This window comes from Amborella trichopoda, chromosome 10 (genome assembly GCF_054954075.1).
Source record: "Amborella trichopoda isolate Santa Cruz 75 chromosome 10, AtrichopodaSantaCruz75HAP2 v2.0, whole genome shotgun sequence".
NCBI lineage: Eukaryota > Viridiplantae > Streptophyta > Magnoliopsida > Amborellales > Amborellaceae > Amborella > Amborella trichopoda.
The window spans coordinates 18,951,407-18,958,076 of NC_142345.1; positions in this window are offsets into that span (position 1 = coordinate 18,951,407).

The following is a 6,670-nucleotide window of genomic DNA, read 5'->3' on the forward strand; positions in this document are numbered from 1 at the left end:
AAATTTTTTTTTTTCTTTTTTTTTTGTTTCAAAAAACCAAAAAAATCCTCAACAAAGAACATTTCGGCCCCGGGGTGCAGTAACTTGGCAGCTACACAGTGCTAGGCGTTGGCCTAGGCGAGGTGCACAAGCTTTATTGTCTTCTGAGCCGCGAGGTGCACAGGCCAATGCTCAGAAGAAGACGAGAAGTCTTGTTAGTAGTTTGCTTAGTCAAACCTAAGTTAAGAAATCCTTTTGTAGGATGAAAAGTCTGGTTACAAAGTGGTTAAGAGTTGGATCTAAGGTCAGAAATCCTCTTAGGGAAAATGGTACCCTTGATTCATGATGGTAGGGCAGGAGATGGATGGCTAGGATTAGCATTCTCACACACTGAGTCTCTCATTAAAATTACAAGACAAGTGCCCTTTATATCTATTCTATCCATAAAAAGATTTTTTAAAGAAGGGATCCCATTATCAATTTGAAGTAAAGTGTTTCCCACTTGCTAAAACTCTAGGGCATCAAGTGGTTGGCGGTCTTCACCTCAGGGAAGAAAGAGAGGGTTAGGGTTTTGGGATGAGTGAGAAAAAAAAGGGGAGAGAGGAGAAATGAGTGGCATTAAGGCTATAGAGCTTTTTGTTGTCTTTTCATCCATGTTTAAAGATATACCAAATATGCGAACTCCGAAAAGAGAAAGGAGTAGCGCCTATGAGAAAGGGATAGGGTTTTGTTCTTCATCCTTGTCTGAGAAATCCAAAAGAGAGGAAAAAGCCCTTCTTGACAGTAGGTGCCAAGAAGCCTTTGACCAAATCAGGGGCCATTTGTCAAACACACCGGTGCTTATTTCTCCTGATCATTTTCTATACACCTCTATCAAGGAGAATACTGTGGAAGTAATGTTTGGGCAGTACGGTGATCAAGCACAAGAAAACCATATATTCCATATGCAAGACTACGGTGGATTATGAGGAATGATACACAGAATGAGAAAATATTGCCTAGCGGTGGCAAGTGTTACACAAAAGTCTAAAAATATTGTGTCCTATGCCACTCCATCAACTTCATATCTAGGATAGATTCCTGAAATAGTCAAAGTTTATTAATACCTTTACCCATAATATTTATCCTACTGGGATAAAAGAAAGAAAAACAGATGTTACACTTGGCATGGATTTCTTCGATCCGAAAGCACTTAACGTTTTAAGGTAAACTCCAGTTGACATTTCTATTGTTCACGAGACTAATTGTTTTACTTATTACAAACGTTGTTTACCTTTTTGAATTTGTCTTTTTGACAAATTTGTCGAAAAAGTCTCACGTCCCTGGTACCCGCCCGCCCGCCCGGCTCAGCCCACACACAGCCTGCGCCTGCCTGGCCTGGGGCCTAACCTGAGGGCCTACCTAGGTACATCCGCCCAGAATGGGGCGCCTAGGTTAGGTGTGCCATCAAAACTATCTTGGGCATCTACGCCCTGGGACTTTTTTTGCATCCTTGATTTTAACCATCAGTACCATATTATTATCAAAAGACAAATCAGAAGACTTAAATCCACATAGTATTATTATCATAGATGTATTAGAAGACTTAAAATCCACATTATTTTCCGGAGAATGAGAAATTTACCTCTATATGGGTACATTGAGGCAATTTTTGCTCTTTTATGTTTTGCATGGTTATTCTATTGAAGTTTTTGGATCTCTTTTTGCCGCCTGCATACACATCAAAAATAAGTAATTTAGAAATCAACAAAACAATAGAAATCAAAATAATTAGTTTAGAAAAGATTAAAGTCCCAACTAGGAGGATGAGCAAGAGGTTAAATCACAAGGAATAGTTTGCAATGGGACATGATCAATGGGCCAAGATGGCCGTATATTTCTGATCCATTTTTACCTCTGCAACTCTGCACAATAAAGAAAAAAAATGTAAAGATATCAAAGAGAAAAAAGTATATATGTAAAGATAACAAGGGGGAAATAGCAAAGAGAAAAAAATGTATATAAGTAAAGAAATCAAAGAGGAAAAGAGTATATATATGTAAAGATAGCAAAGAGGAAAAAAGTATATATGTAAATATAGCAAAGTGGAAATAACAAATATAAAAAACAAAGGTATATATATATATATGGAAAAAGCTAACGTGTGCAGCCTAGCTTAGATAATCTAAATGCGCCAAAGGCCCATATTAAATCTGGGCTGATCTGACGGTCATGGATGTACGACAGTGTTTGAATTTTAATTTTTTTCTACAAATTTAAATCACTTGAAATTTTAGGTTATGTTCTTCTCATCAAGGCGCACCTAATAAAAATATATAAAAAAATTATCTACAAAAAACTAATTGACCAAAATACCCCCAAATATTTACTGGGGTATTTTGCTCAATGGTTTTCATGTAAAATATTTTTTAATAATTTTTTAAAATTCACCTATTATTTATGAACAGAAGCCTAAAATTTCAAGCGATTTGGATTTGCAAAAAAAAAAATTAAAATTCAAATACTATCGGATATCCGTGATTGTTAGATCGGCCCAGATTCAATCTGGACCGTTGGTGTATTTAGCTTATCTAAGCTAAGTTGTGCACCCTATCTTTTTCATAGATATATATATATATATATATATATATATATATATATATATATATATATATATATTGACAATGCGATAAAGTTTAGATGGTGATGAAGGTAGGCGAAATCACTGTTCACTTTCGCCTATAGGCATTTTGTAGTATCTTCATATATATATATATATATATATAAGAAATGATCTAATGCAACGGTTGTATTATAGTAGAATGAGACGGTAAGGTAGTTTTATTTCAACCATAAGATCTACTTTAATCTGATAGTCCACATGCAAGCAACAAAAAATTATTCAATAAATTTCAAATTTTGAATTTGAAATCGAATCCCTCTTTCGAACCAGCAGGGTCTTTCTCCATGATGAATAGTGGGTGCTCTCTCTCTTTCTCTGTGGAATTAGGGACTCTCCATGAGAAATGGTGGGTGCTCTCTCTCTCCACGGTGACCACCAAGGGTTCTCTTTCTACGGATTTCTCAGAGAAAGAAAGGTGGGAAAAGAGAAAATGGAACCAAGGGTTCTATCTCTGTGGATTTCTTACAGAAAGATAGGTGGGAAAAGAGAAAATGGAGGAGTCGACCACGAAGGGTACTCTCTCTCTCTACGGATTTCTTCTTTCCTTAATTGCTGCAAGCAACAAACAGATTGGATCACTTCTCCACATGAGAATATATTGGGGTGATTGCATTATAGAGAGAGAACTAGGTCCGTCTTTGTCTTCTTTGAACTTAGAGACCAGTGTGGGTCTTGGTCTCTCTCTCTCTCTCTGCTTTGGTGTCTCTCTCTCTCTCTCTGCTTTGCACTTAGAAACCAATTCTGACTTGAATCTGTTGAATCGTCAGAGGGAAAACTGCAAGTGTGTGAAAGGAGATGGCTTGTATTACAAGACCTTCCCCAGAAAACCCACCCTTTCTCACACTAAAATCAAGATCAGAATAAGCTGTGTGGCAGTTAATGTTCCCTTCTTTTGCCCTTTATTTATTTCTTCCTTTTTCCCATAAATTACTTCTTTACAGTTGACAATTCTTTATTGATTACTGTGGGATTTATAGAGCGTTGTATGGATTTTTCTGAAGCATTTCCTGGAAAAATTTCTTAGTTTGAAATTTGGGTTTCGTTACAAACATCTTGATTGAATGTCTTAGACTTTATACATGGTTTTTATTGAAACTGAGACGGTAATTGAGAATGAAAATGCGAAGCACTCATTGGAGATGCTTTGGAAATTAAGCACTTGTATATGAGTCTTTACTTTTTTATTTTTTTGCATGTTGGAAGGTAATTGCTGGAAGCGATTCCATTTGAAAATTTTAGTTATTTATGTGGTTTTAATGGTTATTTCTGCTGAACTGAAGAAAACTTTGAATATTAAGTTTCTATCTTGCACCTTCGAGCTTCTGGCCTGTATTTTTGGGCTTTTAACTCATAAGGGCTAAAACATCTGTAAAGTGAATTACCTTTTCTTTTTTGTTTTAGAAGGCACAAGATGAAGTACACAAGGGTTTAATGAGTTGGCATTTATTGATCAAAATGAGAGATTCCTCTGTTTTCCTGCAAATAATATGCATGTCTCTATTCTAGAATATCAAAGATGTTTTGTTTGCTTTGACCCTTTTCTTCTTGAGTAGTTGACTTGGATTGCTTAATCTTGAATTTAATGCATTAGAGAAGTATACAACATTGCATAGTTAATGTCAACATTTGGATTGGGAGATATGAATTTTAGAGTTGGTGGTGTGGCTTCAACAATTCTGATGCAATGGAGAAATTTTCCAAGAAGGGATTTCATGCTAGAGAAGCACCACTCAAAATTGCTGACTCAAGTGATGTTATAGTGGCTACGCTACCTTCCTCATCCAATGTAAGATCTCATGACCCTTCAAAACGATCATGCAATGGCCATGTTTGACCATGTTCCTGTATTTTTCTGTACTCATAATGTTAATATGACAAGCGGTGAGTGTTAGCATTGATTTAAGGATCTAGGACTACTGCTTTCCTTTCTGAGGGTGCTTCATACTTGGATTTGCTTATCAATGCTCTTTTAGCATGAAACGGAACATGGCTAACTTTTTCAAGTATATATTTGACAAATGAAAACAATAGTTTTAGATTTAGTGATCATGCTGGATATTTGCCGTTATTTAGAAAGTATAAGGAACATTTTGAATGTAGCGGAGAACAATTGATTGTCCTAAAATCAATAATTTTATTTTTCATTTTCGTCAATAAGCTTGATCCTGCATATCAAAAGGCTTGCGCAGCTGGAGTTGTGATGCACCATTGCAATATTTTGTTATTATTTTTTGTTCTATTATACCTTGTTTCTTCCCTAGACTTGTTTAATGCTCCTGATGCATGTGCAGGTGTTCGATGTATATACTGGACCAAATGGTTTGCTTCATGGTGGAACACTCTTGGGGCCATGGTTGCTGATAGATTCTTCTACTATTGATCCACTAATTTCTAGAAGGATTGCTTCAATTATTTCCAAACATACCTTGAAATAGAAAAAAGGTTTGTACAAATGAAAATTGAGTTAATTTTCCTTCAGTCCTTTTCTTTTTTCTTTTTCCTTATTATAATGGACTTGAAATTATTGCATTCCATAATTTCTATATCCAATACATTCAATTTGGCCATTTATCACAAGAACATCACAATTAGGCGCTTTGAATGCAAGATCTCTCACTGCAAACCATTTGTCCACTATTAAGCGATTTCATTAGCAACATTGCTTCATATCTGGTAGTAGGTTCATACAACTTAATTAGTAGTTAGTTCCTCTTCAATATTTCCTTATGGGAATTGGAACTTTCTAAGCTTGTTATAAAATGAATTATAATTCGCTACATGGCTACTGTTAATAGCATGTACCTTGAAACTGAAAAATAAAAAATAAAAACATTCTCTGCCTTTGGGTGTTTTACTTGGGCACGGTTCCAGTTAGTTTTACTTACGCATAGGTCATGTATTGATAAAAGATGTTTTATCTAGGTTCTTTAGATGTCCGCATGATGCTGGATTCTCATGTCTCTGGAGGAGTTGTTGGTGCAGAAGTTGGAAACCTGACTTTTATGTTATGTTTCTTTCATTTAATTTAAGTCAATTGATCTAGTTCCCATTTAGAATCAGCAAAATAGCTTTGTTAACTCCACACAGAAATGTTGAAATAAGCCATATCTCTTTGGTTATTGGATGGTTCTAATCACACATTTTTTCTAGAAAAGGTGGAAAATGTAATTATTCATGGGAATTCCATAAATAATGATGATATCAATTGATGTAGATTTTTGCAGATTGAAAAGCTATCGGTTGTTCTTTCACGATGATATCAATTTTTTGGTTGCATATGACAATTATGAGCTGGTCTCTTCCAAACCAATCCATCAAGCAAGTCTCTTAACGAAATTTGTCAATGAGCAAGGCTTTGTTAGGGGTTTCTAAGAAGCATGTGTTGAAAAGGAAAAGGGGCACAGACACACAAGCTTCTCTCTTGGAGGATTCTAAGAAGCATGTATTGAAAATCTACATTTGCAGCATTTGAGAGAAATGACTAAACGATTTGCCCTTTCTCTTCTTATATTTCATCCAAATTTACGGCAATCAGCTTGAATTATGTTGCATCACTTCATTGGAAAGAAGTTTTCTTATCAATATATTTTCATTTGGATTATTTAGTTCTTTTCAACTTGAATTTTATTCATGCAATTGTGTGGTCCCTACATGTGAATAGAGAGAGAGAGGTTTGTTCCAAACATAAAATACGATGATGATCCACACAACATGGAGAGAGAGAGAGAGAGAGAGAGAGAGAGAGAGAGAGAGAGATCTTATCATAAATTTAATGGATCGCAAATCATCTAACTCTGAGTGACAACTCAAAGTAAATGGCAAGCTTCTCGTCGAAGACCCCAACTGTTCAAATCCATGAATGCATTCCAATCATTAAAGACCCCAACTATTCAATGCAATAAATCTTTGATTGTATTACTATTTAGTTGAAAATTACATTTGTTGGAAGCCCAATGGAAAAAGGCCACATACAGAAAATGGTGCTTCAGACAACATTCTCTATAAAAAAAGGTTATCCTTAGAAAAGGC